We start from the raw sequence: 23,398 nt of genomic DNA on the forward strand, positions 1-23,398 counted from the left end.
TATTAAAACATACTGCCGGAACAACAGAGACGGAATGTTCTGACAACCGTTGACAAGAGAAAAAGATAGCCTGCTTTGCATTCAGGCAGTCCTTATACAATATTAGAGCGCCTCAGACCCCTCTTAAAGGCTAGTGGTAGGGGTCTCTGACTCCCCCCGAGACCCCCCTGATTTTAAGCTTAGACGGTGGCGCAATATAAAGTGATGCCTAATTTCCGCTCTGTAAGGCGTACAGAGAGTTTCATTACCGAATGATTATCCATATTATTATGGCCGGGACTACACAAATCCATAGTCAGTGAAGCTACTTCGCTTGCTGTTACTACCACCGTACTGTAACTATCGGTATTCTAGTACACTATACTGTCACCATCTGACCACCAGGTTACAACTGTTCAGCAAACGCATGATGACTGTTTTTGAGAATCTAAACGAGGTCATTCAGCCAGCTGAGAACTTCCACAATTTAAACGCACGACCGCTTAGTTGACTGGTTCACTGTATGTGAACCGCACCGGTTGCCTGAAGCGGGTATTTTCATTTGAATGGGCGACGCGCCATCTATCGACGCAATGGCCTGTTGTGAGTCTATCCATAGCTCACGACACAGTGAAATACATGCTCTTGGCATCGAAAAATGTAAGCCAGGTTATACACAGTGAAGTACTAGCCGCTAAACCACGGACGCGCGTGTCGAAAGCGAGAACGTTTATGCAGGGACCGCGCAAATGCACTGCTTATACGACCTAGGGAGAATCGGAGCCGCTAGGGAAATCGAGGAACAACGGGCGGGGAGCGTCGAACGCGCACGCCGCCATGCGAAGCAAGGCGAAGTCCGTTCGAGCGCAGCAGAACTGGCGGCGAGGGAAAGAGCGGAAAGAACCACCTTTGCAGGCCGGCTGACTCGTCCAGTGTGCCAACCACGGTCTCCCATGCGCTTGGCGCCACCGTCGCTCGGCGGCTTTTTCGTTTGAACGGCGTGTGCGCCCCCGTGCGCGCGCGTGTGTTGTGTGTGTGTACACGAGAGCCACAGAACCAGAGGACTTACCTGTGCGAAGGAAAAGTCGGTAAGTCGATGAGCAACTAACTGCTTCCAGCTTTGTCACAAGGTTTTATTGAAATGTACGAGCCTACCTTTGTTTTGGTGGCGTCTTGCGCTTCGGGCTTCAGCTTTGCCGATCGCGGTTCGGGACGGTTGTGTTTGTACAAAGGCGCCCCTCCTCTCTCCCCCTCCGCCCGTTCCTCCACCGCACGCAGTTTCTCCCTCTCTCGCCTTCTGTCCGCAGACCACCTGCTCAGGTGAAACGCAGCCGGCTTTTCTCCGAGCGCAAATCGAGAATATTTATGGAGAGCCGTTGCGAGGCGGCTGCGACGGCGTCTCTGCTCGAGGACTGCGAGAAACCGCTCGTCGCCCGTGAGCGGCCTGCGTGCTCTCGCTGCGTCGAGATATTATTGCGGCCAGACGGTCACCGGCACGCACGCTCAGGACTTTGTGTCGCCGGTCTTCTACTCGCTGCCCAAAAAGGGACGGGAACGGCCATCCTGACACGCTAGCAGAACAAAAAGCGCGCGGCACACGGCTGCAGCGTCGATTCTCGGTCAGTTCCTGCAGCCGACAACGCGATCTCCGCGCATTCAGAAACGAATCCCTGCGATCCGCAAGATTCAAATTCGATACCAACAAAGGGAAACGATGCGAGCTGACCGTAACGTGGAAATATCCTCACGCGGCTCCTGTGTCTACCTTCAAGGGTTCTCATTCCTTCGTCGAGCGTGTCTTATTCGCTTCGCGTGATGCGCGAGGGTTTCGAAATTCGCCCCGAAGATAGCACAGTTCGCGCTACGTTCTCTCTTCACTTGGACTTCTGAGGAAAAGAGATATGCGAACACACATTTGCCCTTTGAAGTGAGCAGTGACTCACTTCAGGGGGCAACGGTGTTTTTGAAAGCAGACAAAAAGGAGGCCACTTGATATTGATCCCGGCTGTACATTACTGTACAGCGTCTGTGTGTCAAAAATGTCTAAACTGTACGCTGTCTTTTTAATGAGCTAGGTTTCAAGCTTGCTGTTTCAAACAATAGTTTACTACGCTTATACGTCTTTTTGTTCAGCTGGTAGTGAACGGGTGAAAAAAAAAGAAAAAAAAAAACATCTAGCCGTTCGTATGCTGCTGAGCAGTGACTGATTTTAAATAAATATTGTCCCCACTCGCCCTTCTGCGACTACGTGCATGTGCTGTTATATTCCACCGTTACTCTTTTGAAAGGTCGTTTTTTTGCCGGCATGACATTTAAGGTGTCGTAGCTAGGCGGGAAAGACGATGCTGTGCTAAGTACATATCGGCTTTCTTTAGCGTGTTCCGTAATGGATTATGACTGACTGCACGTCATGAGGAAACACCAAGCACATATAGTTCGTCTCCATCCCCGTGAAGCACATCCGGTATAGAACAAGACGAGAATGTTTATAAGGTGAAATCATTTCTAGGCTCACGGAACTAAATCCCGTGCGCAAAGATTGTGCACGAGATTTGTGCTCGAGATCTGTCATATTCCACGAGATTCCACGAGATTAGTTCTTGTCCAGCCGTCCTGCCATCTGCAATGCCACACGAACGCGCGCCTAGGAACGCCACGCGACAGGAGCGATGGTGTACCGACCACACTCTCACTTGCCGGAGAAAATGTGACAATACTGCGCCTTCCCTTTCCTGTAAACCAATTATAAATATATGTAGCACTGCAACGAACGCCGATAAGAGGCAGATGATAAGAGAGGAAGGGTAGGCTTTCGCCATTCTCCTCTTAAGAGACCGTTTAATTTTTGTTCTATTTTCTTCTTTCGTCATAACCTACGTTGCCTTTTCGTATATTCTCAGTGTTCACTACACCGGGGTGGCGCAGTGGTTAGGGCGCTCGACTACTGTTCCCAAGGTCGCGGGATCGAATCCCGGCCTCGGCGGCCGCTTTTTGATGGAGGTGAAAAGCAAGGTGTCCGTGTGCTGGGCGATGTGAGTGCACGTTAAAGAACCCCAGGTGGTCGAAATTTCCGGAGTCCTCCACTACGGCGTCTCTCATAGCCTGAGTTGCTTAGGGATGTTAAACCCCACAAACCAACAACTAACCAACAAATGTTACAAACAGGCAGAGCGCCTTACGTGGAGTTACGTGCAACTGCGGCAAAATAAATGCGGTGTCATCTGTCTGCATCAGGTCTTTCTTCTAGACCTTTCCTTTCGCTTTTGCCTTTTAGGCAGTGCAAGTTCTGATAAAAATGAAGTCAGTAATTATAGATAACGGAGATAAAAGGCATGTGATAAATTATGTGACGTACGAAAGGAACGCACTACAAAGCAGCGAAAAGAATAGTGTCACTTGATCTGTGCATTTTGCTCTGTTCTGGCGTTAAGCAGTAGCGCTCGTGGTTGCCAGCCTAATAGAAAGCGTGCCGTACGGAGGTGCACTTGCAATTATAGTGTGTAATGAAGTTCACTATACTTGCAATAATCAGTTAGTCAGTTCTGGCTTCGATCAAGGCAGATGGACAGCGAAGGAAGTAAATCTGTGACCTCGAAGCATCCTTTCGCAAGATAGCTGAGGGAGAGAAATTTGACTTTGCCGCTTGCTTTGCTTTCGTGTTTTTCAAATGTGTCTGTGTGAAATAAAAAGAAAAAGTGCACGCGCCCGTGCGCGCGCGCGCGCGCGCGTGTGTGTGTGTGTGTGTGTGTGTTTGTGTGTGTGTGTGCGTGCGTGCGTGCGTGCGTGCGTGCGCGTGCGTGCGTGCGTGTGTGTGTGTGTGTGTGTGTGTGTGTGTGTGTGTGTGTGTGTGTGTGTGTGTGTGTGTGTGTGTGTGTGTGTGTGTGTGTGTGTGTGTGTGTGTGTGTGTGTGTGTGTGTGTGTGTGTGTGTGTGTGTGTGTGTGTGTGTGTGTGTGTGTGTGTGTGTGTGTGTGTGTGTGTGTGTGTGTGTGTGTGTGTGTGTGTTAATGGTGTGCATATTGTGTTACGGAGTGCGCCCCAGCAAGTCATTTGCTGTAGCGCACTCCACTTGCACGTGCAAATGTCATGCATCATTTTAACGCCTGACATTTTGTGGAGACTCGATGTCTGACCTCATTATAACGCTATTGCAGTGGAGTCTCTCTTTCCTTGCTGGTGGGAAAAGCACTTGTTGATGATTTCGCCTTCCATCTGGGAGCTTAAGCAGATTGAATAACTCGAAAAGGGAGAACTTTTTAGCTCATGCAAACGGCTATGCTAACCTGACGCTGTTTATATTATTATTCGAAAAAACATTTCCCTGTGCTTTCCTTGATTTTGGTGGTTGCTGGCTTCCTTCGCGGGTATCGTCGCGAGCTCGTTATTTCCTAATATTTGTGCCGCATGCACGCATGCGCACTCAGCACAGGGCTCCCGACTACTCGCGACCGCTACCGGAGTCTGTAACTGTGCCCCCCGGTCCCTTTATCTTTCACGGCCACCGGATCCGAACCTCGTGGCCGCATATGAAACCAGCGGCAGCGAATTCGGCGCCAGAACCGTTTAAACTGCCACTAAAGCGCGGCGAGAGTTTTGCAAAAGATGAAACACTGATGAGCAGCGGCAGAAAGTTGCAAGACAGGGGAAAAATGGGCCCTAAAACTAGACAACGAGAACCCCGAAAGTAATGCGCGAGGGCCCTGAACCCAGTCATCTTGGCTGCACGCCACGCATTGCCGTGACGTACATAGAGAATGTCGGTTTCAGCTGTTTCCGCTCGCTGCTACAGCAGAGCGGACTGCGTTGATCCAAGCGCCGATCGAAGGCATTGCGCAACGTGGCTTCGACGCACGACAGTGCTCGTGTCACAATAACGCCGCATGTTCAGACGTGGGCCGGAAACGCGGGAGTTGATCCACAGTGCACGCGAGGACGCGCGGCCCGCGGCTCCCACCCGACGTCGCCGACGCTCGGTCAGCCAACACCCCGCTCGACTGCCTGCCAGTTCGAGGCTCGGCTGCTCAGCCTTTCTTATTCATCCGGGGGATTGTTACGAGTGGCTGGAATAGACTGGCAGTACACAATAACGCAATGACAGCGGGCACGCTGAGAACTCAGCTCCATGGCTCTGGATCACTCAGGCCATGTGCGAGAAAAATATCTGTTGATGCGCCGATACGCGACTGCCTGCTGTCTATCGAGAAGAACTGAACTTGGTAGAGGCTTTTCTTTCTTTTCCAGTGTTCAAGTGGAGGTGGCTTTCACAGTGTCAGTAGAAAGCTAACTCAGAGGCAATCACACCGCGCGTCTTGACGAAATCCGGACCCCCGCTTTAATACCGACTTGCGGGAGAGAAATTTATACGTGCTCTGTATCAGCGGCCCGGCACCGCAATCTCGCCAAGTGTTCCGGAAACACACAGTTTTCTTATTGATATCAAAATGCGCCACGCGAGATCAGAAATGCTGCTTTTTACGCGGTATAGCGTAAGGGCCCCGTGTCGCAGAAAAGACGGCGTCGGAGTTGTCGTGGTTGTAACGCGAAAATTAACTCGGTTAGACGCGCGTGATTTCGTATCATGCGTTTTTTCGCCACCGTTATGTAACTCTTGCCCTCGGAAGGACCTCCGAGGGTACTCAGCCAGCTGCAGTGGCGGTTGCCCCTGCATACACACTGAGTTGGTTCTGTGGTGCAGTTGATCCCGTCACCCTGGGTAATTATCTGGCACGTGGGAATAGGAACGTGCGGTAAGGCGACATGCCCTGCGGCTAGCCCAAGTTCGATAAAGAGGAGAGAGGGGTGTATGTTTTGCGTGTGACTCCTCCTCTGCTTCATGGCGACCGTCCGGCGGCACTCGAGTGACCCGCCTCTGATAAGCAACGCACCCGTGTGATGAAAGCGAAGAGGGGCGAGTAGTGCCCGGCTGGCTTCTACCTCCGCGTGGCATTGTCTCTTCTTAAGCAGGCCAAGATCTAATCTAAGTATTCGAGAAGTGCGAGGGGTACTCTTCTTACTTAGAATCGTCGCTTTCGCAGTCTCCAAGTCCCCACTTGATAGGGCCTACAGTCAGGTGTGCAAAGCACCTGTAAGTCTGCGGTTTGTCTGAAAAACCACCAAAACAGGCATATGTGCCTTGCAATGATGACGTGGTGCATTCAACCTCTTTGTCGTGTGGTGACTTATCATCATCATCAGCCGGACTATCTCCACTGCATGGCGAAGGCTTCTCCCGTATTCCTCCAATTAACCCGGTGCTGTGCTGCATCCACTTGACCCCTGCGAACATCTTAACCTCATCTTCTCACCCAATTTTCTGCCGCCCCCTGCTAGGCTTACCTTCCCTTGGAATCCAATTTGTTATCCCAAGCGACCATCGATTATCCCCTCTTCGCACTACATGCCCTGCCCATGCCCATTTCTTCTTCTTGATTTCCACTAGAATATCATTTACTCGAGTTATTTCTCTGACCCACTCTGCACGCTTCCTATCTCTTAATGTTACCCCTACTATTTTTCGTTCCATAGCCCTCTGGGTTGTCCTCAACTTAAGTAGAACTCTCTTGGTTAGCCTCCACGTTTCAGCCTCATAGGTGAGTACAGGAGTAAGATGCAACTGTTGTATACTTTCCTCTTGAGCGATACCGGTAAGCTGCTAGTCATAATCTGCGAGTGCTTGCCAAATGCGCTCCACCCCCCAATCGTATTCTCCTAGTTATTTTCCTTTTATGCTTCGGATCTGCGGTTACTGCCTGTTCTAAGTAGATCGACACATTCACCTATATACCACCTCCAGTGCTTCTCTACCTAATGTGAACTGCTGTTCCTTCCCGCGGCTGTTGAACATTACCTTAGTCTTCTGCATATTGATATTTCAGGCTTATCTTCCTGCTTTTCCTTTCTAGGTCATCAATCATTATTTGCAGTTCATCCCCTGAATTAATTAAAGCAGCAAGACGTTGTCATCAACGAATCGTAGATTACTGAGGTATTCTCCATCTACCCTTATCCCTAACTGCTCCCATTCCAAGTCTCTGAATACTTCCTCTAAGCAAGCTGCGAATAGTACTGGGGAGATTGTGTCTCCTTGCCTAACACCTTTCTTTATGGGAATTTTGTTACTTTCTTTATGCAGACTGTGGTTGCTGTGCAGCGACTATAGATATCTTCCAGCAATTTCATATGCGGCTGGTCTACACCCTGATTTCGCAACGCCTGTATGGCTGCTGTGGTGACATCGGCTTAGCTGGCCGTTTCTAAATGAGAGACTGAGGGAGCAATGCAACAATGTAAGCATGCTGCCCGCAACGTCGGCATTCACTGCCGCGATTGTTGCTTTCCTGTGTTAAAAAAAATTGTGTTTGTCTTTAATCACAAAGATAAGCTTACTAGAGGTTTAAATAATCGACATATGAAATCGTGAAGATGTATGCGAATTGTGTCAGCACACCATGTGTCGCCATCGCGATGAAAGAGCGCTATCTTCTCTGCTGTAATCTATGTACTCGCGAAACGTCTGCATGCGCATAGTTACAGGGTGTGGCCTACCTGCAACTTTCCTGCTCTTCCCTATTCTGTTGTTTCTGCGGTGCTAGAGCATATATACAGTGACAAAATCCTGAACAAACATTTCTTGTCACTGGAGTGCTGTGTTTGCCCATTTGCCTCTTCCTGCCTCGTGCTCTTGGGCGGCTTCATTTGTTACTATGTCTGACCAATTCGCCCACCTGTCCATGAGACATCTCCTGTTGCCATTAAACCACACACACACACACACACACACACACACACACACACACACACACACACACACACACACACACACACACACACACACACACACACACACACACACACACACACACACACACACACACACACACACACACACACACACACACACACACACACACACACACACACACACACACACACACACACACACACACACGCACACGCATATATATATATATATATATATATATATATATATATATATATATATATATATATATATATATATATATATATATATATATATATATATATATATATATATATATATATATATATTTATATATATATATATATGGTTTCGTTTTGGTTTGTGGGGTTTAACGTCCCAAAGCGACTCAGGCTATGAGAGACGCCGTAGTGGAGGACTCCGGAAATTTCGACCACCTGGGGTTCTTTGACGTGCACTCACATCGCACAGCACACGGGCGCCTTGCTTTTCGCCTTCATCGAAAAGCGGCCGCTGAGGCCGGAATTCGATCCTGCGTTCTTGGGAATAGTAGCCGAGCGCCGTAACCACTGCGCTACCCCTGCGGGTTTTTATATATATATATATATATATATATATATATATATATATATATATATATATATATATATATATATATATATATACCGGTCCATGTTGTAAAGCAGATATTTTATTTATGTCACTGTTCTTGCAGTATTTCCAATTTCTGAACCACTGCAGGCTGTCGACGGCAATCAGTCAGCCAACTGGGTGGGTTTAAAATTAAGGGATCTCTTAATAGTCAGCTCTCTGAATATGTCGCGCTATTTTGAAAGCTTTTTCTGTTTGATATATAAACGCCCCATCCATGACATATTACAGCGCGGTTGGCTGAATCTTTATTGGGAAGTTGGAACACTTTGTTTCTCATGCAGACTAGCCTCCCCTTTGCCGTCGATGCGCATAGTCAGCGGCCCCGCCCCCCCCCCCCCCCCCCCCTTCCCCTTCCTGAAGTTGGCTGTGCGACCGTTACGTACGGGTTACGCGAGGCGAAGAAATGACAGAAAGAAAAAAGACCCATGAGGCAAGAGTCAAGCCAGCGTGCTAGAATGATAAGGTGTGTTGTGAGTCACTCCTGCAAACTGATAAGATGCATGTGACCGTAACAGGCTCCTTCCAGCCCGCGCGCTGTTTCTGCGCTCTCAATTGCCCTGCGTTTATATCTGCCGTGGCGCGCGCGACACCTCGCCGGAGAAGTCTAACTTGTGCGCACAACGTGAAAGCTCTGCGCAGTGGGGTGAATTTTCTCTGCAATGCTGGGTTTCTAACCGAGAGGCGTGAATAGCAGTAATACGAAATCTTAGAGAGTAAGGGGTAGTGATAAGTAGCGAGTTTCTCCATCGATAACCACTGAGGCAGCGAATAAATGCCAGTAGGGCGAAGCTCGTAACCCGGGAGTCGCCGACACATTACACGTTCTCCCAAGCATGCTATACACGCAATGATAGAGAATTTATGTTCTCGGAACGTCGACACAGGTATAATTCATCCACTTTTCCACTCTTTACGGGAAAGAGTGACCAGTGAAATGTTCCCGTTTTGCGCCCTGAAATTCGTTAAATCTGGGCAGAATTTTCTGATTCAGTCTTCCGAGCAACTTTGGGAGCCCATTCTTGTCACCGTACCTAAACGGACGTCAGAGGCACGCATATAGTCACTCGTGGTGAGGCCAGACGCGCACGAACCGCTTTGTGCGGGTGTCGCTGTAGCCGGCAGCAACAGGTGCGCGATCGTTCGAGCTGTCGCGTGTGAGCAAAGTTGAAAAAGAGAGCAAAAACGAGACTCTATTCCAGCGAGCTAAGCTGTTGCCGTACACGCGCCCGCTTTCGCTGCCGGTCGTTCCCATCGACGGCGGAGCGCTGGGATTTTCAAGCGCGGAGGGAACGCTTCTGACGGCCCTAAACAGGAGCGCTGCTGCGCGCGGCTTTGCGTTGTTTCGGTTGTCTCGCGCCAAGCGAAACGCTCACCCCTGAAAAGAGCACCAGCCTTCCCGCTTCCTCTTAGTGCCGCTATCCTCTAGCACAAGGACACGGCTAACAAGCACGAACTACTGCTAGATGCACAGATCTGAATCTTTGGTTAGCGGTGGTCCAGGTGCACGTGACGGAGAGTTCATGGAAGCCTGCGACGCCATGCCTACAGGGGGAGGAGGTTTGTTCAGCGCTCGGTATACGTTTCGTACACATTTCCTCCTGTCAGCAACATATGTCAGTCTAAAGCTCGGAGTTTGTGGTGCCTGTTGTTTCGTGAGCCTATATGCAGGTGTTTAAGAGTTTGTTTTAAAACAAACAAACAAAAAACGCCGATGAAAGTACGCTGGATTATTTTTAAACTTAATTTTAATCAGAAAAAGCGTATTCGGCGTTCTTCAGATTTACGCCACTCCTTGCTGGCTGTCCAGGAGCTGGTTGAGACAACGGAATCGCTGGATTAAGCAGCGAGAGTCGTGCGCTTTGAGACTTCTTCCGCTTCTTTAGGCATATGCCTGGTGCAGGGACAGAGAGGTCATCAGCTCGTCATGCTTCTTCTACTAGGGTACCGCCTTCTGCTCCCAGACTGCTATTGTCTTTCTCACAAAACCTTTGTGGCAACGCTTGTAGCCGTAACAACCTCGATACTGACAACTCGAAACCATGTACAAGTGTCACAAAAAAAAAAATGTCATCTTCTGGCCAGCTGTTCAACGCCACTTCCATCGCTGTTGTCATTATGCGGACTACGTGACCCGATGCCATCTGGCTCTCCCTGGATCCTTGATGCGGTCGCTTTTTCATACTACATTTCTGTGTTTGCTTCGTTCATGGTTCCTTATGTGAGTGATGGACTCAGCAGTGTGTTCGGATTTATCGCGCCAGATATGTTATTCTGGCATGTAAATGGCAAAAGGCCTAATTCCATTCGCATAAGCGAAGAAAACGTACACCTATATGTGCTTGTTGCTCGCGTATGCGTTCCTGTCGCTTTTATTTTTTGCTATTATTTTTATTTGCTTTGGTTTGTGGGGTTTAACGTGCCAAAGCGACTCAGGCTATGAGAGACGCCGTAGTGGAGGACTCCAGAAATTTCGACCACCTGGGGTTCTTTGACGTGCACTGACATCGCACAGCACACGGACGCCACTCCGTTTCGCCTCCAACGAAACGCAATCGCCGAGGCCGGGATTCGATCCCGCTTCCTTGAGCACAGTAGTCGAGCGTCGTAGCCACTGCGCCACCCCGGCGGGGTGGTATTATTGTTATTATTGCAATCCCTCTCCCAAACACAAAAATCCGGGCTGTAGTTACTGGTATTAACTACACGTAACGTTTGAGCGCACAAGAGTGCTGCATTTAATTATTACCTAAGAAAAGCTGCAATTCTTCCAAGGGAAATACTATTCACAGACAAAACAGAAAAAGCAGAAAACAAAGTTTTAAATAAACACCGGAAGAGTCTGCCAACTGTCTCATATATAAAAACCGACAACCGCAACACCTAGCTGTTTGTTTTGGGACGGCGCCACGCAACGCCACGCTAGGTCTCACGCAACACTAGTGCCGCCGTGCTTCCTGCGTCGTACCGAACTCACTCGTGAGCAAATAGTTTTCGTTTTACGACGAAAGCAGTGGTAGTTTCACGATGAAAAAATGCTGTCGTCTCCATGTAGCCTAGGAAACTTTAACCTCCATCCTCCAGAAGTAACACTAACCTCCCCAACGCGCCCCCCAGCTCCACTCACCGATACCCTCGATCCGCTTACTACTTTTACTCCCTCTGCAAAAATGTGATCCACCACCCTCAAGGAAACTTTTTCCGTGTGTGCGTGGCGCCTCAGATCAGAGTGTTCATTAGGCTTTGGCATAATTTTCTAATCGCATGACATTAGTCACATTTAATGTTTCCTTATTCGTGGCTAGTTTTGATCGTTTGTGACAGTTCGTTGGAGCCTCCGCTCTTTCCAAAGCTCCCAACCTTTACTATCTAGCTTTGCGCGGTAAACTTTCCCCTGGGTGCGCACTTAAATCACAAATAAGAGGAGCATGCTTGTGCCGGAGACTTCGCAGTGCGATATATGGCCTGCACAAGGGAGAGACGTAGGCCTAACGGCATGTTTAGCAACGTCCTTTGTGGAACGTCATATTGCCGCCATTGTGGAGTTCGCAACATTTTTGCTATGCACCGGCTCAGGGTCAGAGTCTGTTCAGTGCCTCTCGCCTTCTTACCGCCACGTGCTTTGACGGCTCTCATTGCAAACACCGTCGAAGAACGCAGGAATACTGATCGAACGGACTCGCTCAGCCGGCATCGTATGTCGCGTAAAACAAGCGCCACTACTGCCACCAGCAGACGGTTCGTGTCTGCGCTGTTGGGAGGGCACTCGCCCCATCCATGTTCCGCTCTGACGCACATCAGCCGATGTGCTGACTGACGGCGAGGCGCAAGAAACGCAAATATTCGCGCGCGCGGGCTCCACGTTGTTTGCAACACACACGCACGCACGCACGCACGCACGCACGCACGCACACACACACACACACACACACACACACACACACACACACACACACACACACACACACACACACACACACACACACACACACACACACACACACACACACACACACACACACACACACACACACACACACGCACGCACGCATGCACACACACACAAAAAAAAACTCTCTCTCATTCGTATCCTAATTAGCCACTTTTATTATCTGAAGCTACTTCCTCAACCAAAACTCAACTGCACTGACCTTTAGTAAAGCGTTCTATAGTGTGAGAGATGAAAAAGCTTGCAGCACCAGACAAGATTTTCTAGGCACACTTCGCAACGCCCATCTTCATTGATTTTGGAAACCGATCCTTTCCAGGCACGAAATGGCCCTGTATAACATTCTTTCCAGCAATGATTCCAAATGGAGTCGGAATCAGCGACTTACGAAAATACCCTTAAACGCTTCGAAAAAAAAAAAATTATAAAAGCTTGAAACCTCGCACGCACAATCGTAGCGCTGCACCGCAAAGCCGGCACGGCACGCACGCGGCAAAATTCTCGAAGGTGATGGTGGGGTAGAGATGTGGGTCGAAAATGGAATTCTTGTGCCATTCCTGTGCTGCCGGATGTCACATACCGTGCTTATTGGCTTTCTTCATAAGCCCGAGCATTTTATTTGCCAGTAGTTTCTGTAACAATGGTCGATAATTAAGATTAGAGCTGTGCTTGGAGAAGGATGTGTTACGGCCATTAAAGGAGAAAATAACGGACCCTAAATGAGGGAAACGTTAGACAGAAACGCAAGTGGAAGTTATTTCGATCAAGAAGGTCGTTTGCCATATTGACATTATTTTTGCGCGCTTGACTGAATTATTGGGCGGGGCAAGACCTACCGAATCACTTGGGGCGGGGCATCTTGTTATGGCGTGGTGTGCGCGTTGATGATCGCAACTGAACTGCCGATTAAACATTGCGGTAACCAGAGCATGATGATATTTCGTGACACTTATGCATGGTTTTAAGTGTTTCTGCATGCTATAAAGATTTTTGCATGAATAACCAACTGCTCCACGCTGAGTAGGACAGATAGCGCTAGGCTAGCAAATAGAGACATAGTATAGCGACTACCGCCAACCTGTTTATCCAGGCGCTAACCGCGAATGCGCAGATGGTCCCCGACGGGCGCACGCCTGCATGCCACTGCGAAGTCACAGCGCTTCTCCGCAGAAGCGGATCGCGCTAACTTAAGACTTCGTACGTTAGCGTACGACATAACGTACTTCACTATACTTTATTCAACGATACGCAATCTCATCGCTTCCCTGGCTTCCTACATTTTGTTCATCTTCTCCTTTGGCTGAGTGGAACCCTTACTCGATAGCCAGCTATAGCTGCGACGCGCAAGTCGACGACAGTAATGATGATGATTATGATGTATTTTATTTCTTTCTCCAAAAAGTACAGCAACAAAACAAAAAGCTGTCGTGAACAGCTTGACTCAGCCCCTTTGCACCAAGCAGCAGGAACGGGCACTAAAAAGCAAAATTGCACACGCATGACAACTTCATGGTTTAAATAAATTACGCAAAAATTGTCCCGATAATAGCAAAATAACTCAAAGCAAATCTTTTCTTTCGCAAAACAGTTCAGACAAGTCTTCGCTGCAGGCCTGCAGAGGCGCAGCCAGAAATTTTTTTCGAGGGGGGCTGGCGTTGCTGCTCAGCCTTCTCCGGATCGAGATACCTGTCACCAAACCTGTCACCTCTCAAATGCTCCATAAATTCTGCATGCCACGATACAAAGATTGCACGGAAGAATAGTACCGTCAGAGGCTTTCGTTGCATTGAGTATCCTGCGCATGTATTGTTTCAGACGAAAATCATTTGTTTAATTTAGTAAATGCAGAACTGAGAATTCATCACAGCCAGTTTTCAGCCATACAATTAACATTAGTTCGAATACGTAGCCTTCCTGACGGACCCGCAGATGAAATGGTTACATGCAATCTCTCCAGTGTGCTTATATATTTGATTACCATGCATTATATGCACAAACTGAAGTGTTACGAACAGGTGAGGACTCTCAGCAGACCACTTCGACAGACTTTCCACCGGAGCATACATAGCGGCTAAAAACACCGAGATTCAGAGAGAACAAGAGGCCCGAGAGGGAGAAGACAGCGCGGCGTCAGAAGATCGAGTTCGGCCTGTGGAGGCTGCGAATGTGGCGTCACGCTACCTCCTAGATTTTTTTTATTTTTTTATTTCTCCACGTATTCTATCTCTGCGTGCTTGGGCAGCTTGTCTGATAGCATGGCTTGTATCCTTTGTATGGTCCAATGAACGATTTCTTAAAACTAAATGCACCTTTCGCTTTTTTTATTCCCGCCGAAATCTCTTTTGGAGCGTGAAAAAGACGTACTGGAGACAAAGTCCAGATTGGTTTCCGGCTCTGGTGGTTGTTTTGGTCTGCGGTATATGACAGTGCGAAAGAATTTCGTGGGAGGCTGAAGCCCCATAAGCCCTCCCCCTGGCTACGCCCTTGGTTCTGTGCACAAAACATAAATTTCATGTTCATCACCTGACCTCCTTCGATTAGAACCGAATTTAGAAAACTTTTTTCAGCGCACATTCGCCTCTTTCAAATTTAAACCGAAAACTACAGCTCTTTAGTGTACGATGGCTGTGTGTACTGATAGCTGCACTAGAGTTTGCTTGAGGTTCAAACCTTAGGTGGCCGACGGCAGGGAAGAGGTGAGTTCCAGGCCTCAACATTTCTAAGGCGGGGCCTCGACAGACCTCTGACGTATGTATTACGTTAACCTAATTACGTCCAGTACATGAAAGTGTGCATACAATGTGTCGCTTGAAAGAAGCGTGCCCCAAGACTGAGAGCGAGTAGAAGAGAGTGGATGCAAGGGAAGGTGAAGCCGAGCATACACGCATTGGCTTAGACAGAAAGGGGATAAGGGTGCGAAACACGAAAGGAAAATGGCCGCAGATAGCATGCCTGTTGGCGATCATACCAGCGTCCAATCCTAGTAGGCGGTTGTTACAGCCGTAGCAACTCAGATTTTTTTTTTTTTTCGATGCCATGGTGAATTATTAGGAACCACACACCTATACCGATGATTGTGGAGACGAAAAACTCAGTTTAACTTATGAACCCGAAACGTTCGTATACGTTCAGGCCTCGCACTAAAGCACTACACTAGACTCGTTATAAGTGGAAGCCGTTCTCAAGCATTACTTCTCATGTCGTGTCTTCGCGCGCTCCTGTTAGTCCCCAGTCCTCCGGTCTCGTTCCTCCGGTGTCGGCTGGGTGAGGTCCCTACGGAAACAAGCCGCACCCGTGGAACATTGTGTTCTGAAAGCCAGCACCATCGAAAAAGTAGGCATGGCTGTTGACGCCGTCGAGGTAATTTTCAAAAGCGCTGTGCTCAGCCTTGTCGTTGAGACCAGCAAGCTTAGGGAACAGCGAGAAGGCTGCGTCGAGTCGATGCTCTTCGTTTCGTCCACACATGCAGTGATCGAGGCGGCCGGCGCTTCCTTCTAACTTGAGGATTGCGCCGGCATCTTTGTCACGGTTACTTGGGAACAGCAGCCTCGACCGCATCTCCTCGCCCATGTCTTCGCTTCGGCACGCAAGCGCCCACGCTCTCCTTTCCCTGCTGCTGCGGGTTAGGGAGACTGTTGGTTTTAGGCACGCTCCATCTCCGCCCGATCTCCTCAGGTACACGCATGCGTGGCTTTGCTTTTTATCTGCTCACCTACAGGACCCGGCTCTGATCGTATATGTTCGCCATACATACAGATAAAGTGCACTATTTTAAGACACGCGCTTGTCCGCGCACTCTATCTTTTTTTTAAGGGGGGGGGGGGGGGGGGGGGGGGGGGGGGGGGGGGGGGGGGCTTTTTTCCTCTTGCTAGCAACCCCTAAGGGTTTCCTTTTTTATGTTTTGGCTCGGGATGCGTGAAAGATGTCGGAGTAAGGCTTTAGCCAGGGCTTGCGCTTCGTGTCCGAAAGTGTGTTAAGCTGCACGGCACGTGCGGCTATTGCAGGTGGATGAATCGAGGAACTCGCGGTCAGATGATGTAGTGCGCAAGTACACGTACCAGCCCCGCATATTCCTCCCGCGAACTTGCGGTTAAAAAAACATATAATGAGAAAGCACGCTAGCAGTGACTCAGCGGCTCAAGCGTTTTAATGTTGAGCGCACAATCCTCTGTTTGACAGCCGGCTGCGGTGGTCGCGTTTTTCGAAATGTAGAAAGGTATGAAGTGAGTTCGGCCTAGTTGAACCATGGCGGCACATGCGTGCACTGTGCAGTAAAAAAAAATAATAATAATAAAAAAAAACGCACATTAGGAAAGGGCAAAGGTCGAGCAAAACGGACGTGCGCCTAACCGTGTTCCTCGACCTTTGTCCTTCCCTAATTTGTGTAAAAAATTCTTACTTTGCTGAGGGCGCATATGCGTGTGCTTAGAAGCTATGTATATGTGGGGGCAACAGTCCGAAGCTCATCCTCTACGACGCCTGGCAAAGCCTGTGGTCGAGCTTTGGAACGTAGACATACAGGTCGTGCTAATTTGCGTCGCCAGTTCTATTGCGAACAGCGCGAAAGAGAAATATAGGGTTTAATGTGCTTCTCATCCTCGTCTCTTTCAGGCTGCCCGCTTCAATATATACACACACATTTATAGACACGATACCTTACATACTGGGTGTTCCAGCTAAATGTAACCAAGGTTGTAAAATATACGGTGAACCATAGCGCAGTCAAATCAGCTAAGATCGGTTGAGAGTCGCCTATGCTAATCTGCAAGTATTTTTTCGTTCACTGAAGTTCATTAGTATGGACTAATTAGTTAATTTTAATTATTGGCTTGAAAAAAGATGCCACTGCAAAAGTTGTAGATATTCTCGAAAAACGGCTGGCTACGTTCTTTCCATCAAACTAACGTTTATGTAAAGGGATTTTTTTTTTTTTTTTACCAGCGGAAACAATGCCTGGCGCAAAAAAAAAAAAAAAAAAAAAAATCTTCCTTGTGACTGCGGCGTCACTTTAAAGCCTCGAGGCGCTTCCGAGATAACAAAATCCGCTTTTCTGGGCCATATATACTGTCTATGATGAAGCAGATTGTACCCACTTGGCGAATGATTTAAAATAACAGCTTGATCACGTGACAACATTTTTTTAATAGGGTGGCGTGAGTCGAGCGTGATGGAAACAACCTAGCTAGTCGGTTTTCGAGGGCATCTCCAACTTTCGTATTGACGCGTTTTCTCTCAACGCAATATGAAAAAAAAAAGCTAATTATATTTACTAAATAATTAACTTCGGTGAACGAAAAAAAAGAACCGCAGATTAGCATAGGTGACTCCGAACAGCTCTGAATTGGTTTCGCTGGGCTGGTGCTCACCGTATTTTTTATAACCTTGGTTACCTTTAGCTGGGACACCCTGTATATACACATTTATTGATGGCTACTCTACATGGAGCCAAGTGAGCTCTCGAAGTTTCTCGAAAGAAAATCGCGTTATCGGAACAGGCTCGTCTTAACTAACCGCCAAAAAATTCACTACAAAGTACAGAGGACAAATACTTGTTTATACATCATCCGAGCCAGCGGAAAGAAACTTCCATATATAGAAACCAAAGTCTAGCCAATTCAGACAATAGCGTCAGTTCCTTACATAGCGGCCGGAAGACTGGAGCGTCGTATCGTTTTCATGGAAACGCTATAAAGCAGAAAATAACTTCTCCCGCTAACCAGCCACGTGTACTCTTTTTGCCCCCCCCCCCCCCCCCCCCTTCCCTTTGCATTCGTCCGCTAGCGTAATTTCAACTATCGGTGGCGAAAAAAAAAATAAAAAAAAATAATGGGTAGTGTCTTGGAATCGCAGCTTGTCCCGCTTCATGCGTGTTAGGAAATCTTACATTTTTAGGCGCCATGCAGTTCCTTCCTTACCTGTGACCAGGTGCTCCGAAGACTGCCAAAGCCGCAGGAGCCAGGAAGAGAAGAAAAACCGATGCGATACCTTCTGCGTGCGCACGCTCACATTTCAAACCAGATTTTATCGTTTGGTTAGGCGCGTGCCCTGGTACATATCACGGATGGCAGTTCAAGACAAGCCTTTGCTGTCTGTAAATCTTACCAGTCAAGTTGCACTCTAGTAGGCAGACTCCGACAGCTCGGTTTGGACCCGAAGAACAAAACGCTTTCAAGGCCGTTCACGTGACGTCGCTGCGATTATCTCGCCATCAACGTTTATAGACCGCATAATGATCACAAAGGCATATAGATATATTTTCTCTAATTCACTCCTTACGTATCGATCCCCGAAGATGGGGTCTTCAAGGCACGAAGTGCCCCTTTCAGTCTCACACGGCAGCAGTGAGTGGCAGCCGCAGCGCCGTCTACAGGTCTACTGTTCTGTGGTCGGCGTCTCCGTGCAACACCGGAGAGGCTGCTGCACCCTTCGGCCGGCAACACGAAGTTTCACAAAACAGGAAGCGGTCGTCCTCTCGGCGCAGTCTGCGGCCGAGTGCACGAGCGGCACGGAACGTGTCTCGCATGCACGCGTCGCCGCGATACGGCGCGTTTATAAACGCAGTGGCGGCTGCAGCGAAGCCCGGTTCTGGTCCATCGTCCACGCGACCGCGCTCGCCGGACGTGGTCGATGCATCGCTACGCTGCACCGGCGGCAGGCCCTGTGGGTCGCCAGAGTTTTCCTCATTTCGCTTGAGAACACGAGGCGAGAGGGATGCTTCTTCAGCGGCGAGATCGCACGATTCCTAGACAAGTCCAAAATTCTTCGAGTACCTGTGAGAATAAGCTCGTGCGAGTGAATGAAACAACTTTATTGAACAAAGCATGCATCCAGAGGCCACATTTCAACGGAGGTTAATGCTCAAGCCCGCCACTGTTGCTTTTAAGTAACACACATACACTTTACAGCGCCCATTGGAGGTCAGGGACATATACCATACCATACCATACCATACCATACCATACCATACCATACCATACCATACCATACCATACCATACCATACCATACCATACCATACCATGCCATACCATACCATACCATGCCATACCATACCATACCATACCATACCATACCATAACCTCGCCGACGTGGTGCAGTGGTTCGGACGCTCGACTATGTGGGATAAAATCACGGCCGCGGCGGCCGCTTTGCGATGGAGGCGAGAAGCTAGGCGTCCGTGTGCTGTGCGATGTCAGTGCACGTTAAAGAAGCCCAGGAGGTCGAAATTTCCAGAGCCCTCCACTACGGCGTCTCTCATAGAAGTTCCAGTGACTTCAGAGTCGCTTGGGGACATTAAACTCTCTAACTCCAACTAAACCATACCATGTCACGCCATGCCATGCTGTTCTGAAGTACGAAAGGGTTTGCGTTTTTGCTGAAAGAGAAACAGTAACGCCGGTGCGCCCTGTTGTGCCCGAGCGGTGGTTCGGGATCAAAACTGCGAGGCCCCGGGCAGCGCACGGAAGGCCCAGCTGCTTGCAGCTTCGATCCCGAACCACCGCTCGGGCACAGCAATCTGGCTGGCAGCGAAGGGATCACCATGCATCGGAGGCCCATGATTACAGCTTGGTGAGTGTCTGACTTTTTCCCTTTGAGATTTACCAGGCTCTCGAAGTACGTGTCGGAGCTGGCAGGTGTATCCATTATCGGAGACAGAGCGTGGTGTTTGTGACCTATTTCGATAGGGAACGATTGGGGAAAGTCTAGTGTCAGCTGATCACGGACCTCAAGTCTTTACTACAGCCTCAATTGCTATTGATGTGTAAAGAGTTGGGGGTGGAAACGGGAAAGGCCGTGCGCAAGCCTCAACTTATCAATGCCATTCTCGCTCTGAAAGCAGACGACGATGAGCTCATTGAATGTTGGGAGCTAATCAAGGAACGGGGAAAGAAAGAGGAAGAAGAGAAACGTCGTGCAGACGAAGTCAAGCGCACGGAAGGCCCAGCTCCTTGCAGCTTCAAACCCGAACCACCGCTCAGGCACAGCAGCCCGTAGATTCTCGCGCGCTGTTTCACCTTCCCGGAATTCGCGCAGTACTTTTGTCCCACACAATATTTTTTGTCACTCTGGGCAAGAGAGAACGCAGGTAGTGCAGGGAGGTGAATAATTTCGGACTGAGAATGCTGTAGCGCAAGTGCTCATCGCGAACGTTCTACGCACCACAAAAAGCAAGCATGGCTGGGGCCGTGCGTCGTGTTGTTGGGCTTCTCAAATTCCGCACGCTGCGAAAAAAATAAAGAAAAAAAGGGAAAAAACGTAGAAAAATTTTTTAAGCTATTTCGCAGGAATAACTGTCAAGCGGCAGGTTGCGATGTCACTCAAAAACTATCGCTCAGCTATCCTGTCATAGTGCTGACAGTGACCCTACAATCTGCTCCCACGCGCATATATATCCCCTCGCCGCCTGCTGTCTTTTCACCGGGCACGATGACGCAACAAATAAAAACAGACAGCAGTTTCGCTGTGTGCGCGCTCCACATCGGTCTCAGCATCAGTGTTAACTAGATCTAAGTTCAAACGTCAAACCTCGGATAAAGGAATAGTGTTAAATATTCTATTACGAAAACAGTATTTGTGGCACTTGGCGCACGTTTGAGGTCACGGTGAGTGAAGCCTTCACCTCCAGACCTGCTCACCCCATCCCTCTCTGCCTACCGCCACCCTTCTCAAAGCATCTTCGCAAGCAGGAGCGGAACGAATAAAGACGCTGTGGGAAAGACAGATGCCATACAGAAGCCTCCCGTGTGAGTAAAGTATCGGCTTCGTAGAGTAAGGGCATTTATTAGAGTAAAAGCGCCAAAGCAATAACCCAAGCTAAATCCGACTGCAACCTTCTCCCACCAGGTATCAGGATCGTACTGTTAATGCTTTCTTGGACTGTGCTTCCAGCGCAGTCAATTACCTGTCAGCCGTGCTTCTTCTTTGGGGAGGTGCAATTCGAAACGACAGGTAGAAAACCATGGGGAAAGCATGAAATCCAACGCAGCCATACCCTTCATCTCTCTCTAAACGTCGCCATCTATCAGATGTAGCGAGGCCGACCGCCTCCTCCTCCAGCATGTGACGAAACTATTTTCCTCGGCGTCCGGCACAAAAACATGGCGAAACACTGAAGGTTGTCGTTCAAGAAGCAGCATACGAAGGCGATAATGACTTTCACTCAGCGTAGGAGCCACAAACGGCAGGCCACGGAGGAAATCGATTCAACGGTGACACATTGTACTTAAATTATCTGCCTCAGACACCGGTTGCACAGATACCGCAGCCCGCACCCTGACGCCATCTTCACGCGCCCACCAAGAAAACACCTCTCACTCTGGATGATATCAGGCGCAATGCTGGATTGGACATTTAAAAACTATCTGTTTTCATCTCAGTTTCTTTTTCTTTTTTCCCTCCTACTCACTGGTGTTTGCAAAGTTATGCGTCCTGAATAAATTAACCAGTGAGCACGGTCTGGCGGTTTGCTCCTTCGGATGTGCAACTTGGCACTAAATCTAGGCACAGCAGTCCCTGTTCGCATTCCCGGCGGACACCCAAGCAAGAACGGAAGGATGCGCACGCTAGTTGGCACAGCGCATATTCCCATCACAGCTTACTCTGCACGAAGTGAGCATTTATATACACACAACGAGGATCTTCAGCGAGAGCGCCCGCCTGTCGCAAACTTGAGCTGCGCTTCACCTGCATCTGTCGGGCGCCAAGACGTTGCTGGAGCGCAAGCAATGAGCGAATATCACTCGCTCATAAGTTACGACATTCTGCGCAGGGCGAAGCGGGAGTGCGCACAGCCGCACGTTCCGGCGCGAGGGCGTATGCACATTAAACGAGCCGCTCGCGCGACGCGCGTCTCTGCGCTCCGCGCGGGCGCCTTAGCGCCGCTTCAGCGGTATAGAGATGGCGTGAAGAAAGCAAAAAAAAAAAAAAAAAAAAAAAAAAAAAAAAAAAAAAAAAAGAAATAAACGCCTTCCGCGCGTAGGTGGCGGGCGTCACGCTTCCATTCTCATTGTGTATTGCGCGAATGCCCCGCCCCTGTATGTGCGTTTATTTCCGTGCAGTGGAGCGAGAGCTGCGTCTACATATGTCTATATACGTCAGGCACTCATGCGGCAGCGGCGGAGCGGTGGCACTGAAACGGTGTGCAACGCTGCCGTGTATCGGGTGTACTTAAATGGTGCGTCTCTGCCTTGTCACGATCTGAGGTCTGTCTTCGTATTTGGACACAGTGTTCGGTACGCTGAGCGGAATACTTTTTCATTATTGATTGACTCCGATACCTACATTATGCTGCGAGGGCGTTAGTGTAGACGAGTATGTTACAAAAATAGCGGCAAATAAATAAACAAAACGAATGGTACACAGACTCAAAAAGAAAAAAAAAAAGGCGTTAATATCAATAATGGGTGATGGAAGAGTACAGCAGATTCACTAACAACATGCTATGGGCAGATACAAGGAAAATAAACTTGAAGATCCCTTAATTCGCACATACTCATTAAGCTTCTGCATTATGTGAGAGTACGAACTTTAATGCGTGGCCTATAGGGGCAGCGTTTCTGATTCGGGACCCAAGGGTCACGTATTCACATCTTATGTCCCCCTCCCATCGCATTGGAGCTATGCCGCCCGCCCACTCGCTCTGTTGTGGTGACATCACACAACCCACCGACCAATCAGTGCCCAGCTATGTCACGGGCCAACTGCCGTCTGTGACAAAACCGATGATGATAACGCCGACACCCCATTTTCTTAAGCGCTATCGCATAATAGCAGGGGCGACAACAGGACGATCTCAACTTGGACGTCCGCGGAATGGAACTTGGACGTCCGCGGACGTTCGCGGCCAGTTCAGAAATTGTGCGATACATGTACCGTCTACGCAGTTTATTCGGCGCCAGCACTGCTGCGTGCACGTATAAACCGTCCGAATCCTGCGAAAAAAAAAAAAAAAAGGGGGGGCGGGGGGGGGGGGGGGGGGTGGCGAGCCACGTGGGCGACGACTGGCACGCCTTCTCGCAGCAGGCCTGGTAATAGATTTCCACCTGCGTGAACGAAGTACAGAAATGGATGCGCATTGAAAG

At 49.0% G+C, this 23,398-nt stretch overlaps 1 protein-coding gene across 7 annotated transcripts in view; it reads left to right on the forward strand.

Annotated features, from left to right (window-relative positions):
- The first annotated feature begins 890 nt into the window (after window positions 1–890).
- Window positions 891–23,398, forward strand: part of LOC146182824 (rap guanine nucleotide exchange factor 6-like) — a 582,921-nt gene continuing 560,413 nt past the window's right edge. For 2 of the 7 annotated variants that reach the window (XM_084608929.1, XM_084608937.1), the window contains exon 1: window positions 893–1,067. The gene's annotated coding sequence lies outside the window, so the exon portion shown is untranslated. Of the gene's footprint in view, window positions 1,068–23,398 lie in introns of all 7 variants that reach the window. The other 5 variants (XM_084608931.1, XM_084608930.1, XM_084608939.1 and 2 more) reach the window with 5 other exon arrangements.

Source organism: Amblyomma maculatum, chromosome 7 (assembly GCF_055883805.1).
Source record: "Amblyomma maculatum isolate TAMU_Amacu chromosome 7, ASM5588380v1, whole genome shotgun sequence".
Lineage (NCBI taxonomy): Eukaryota > Metazoa > Arthropoda > Arachnida > Ixodida > Ixodidae > Amblyomma > Amblyomma maculatum.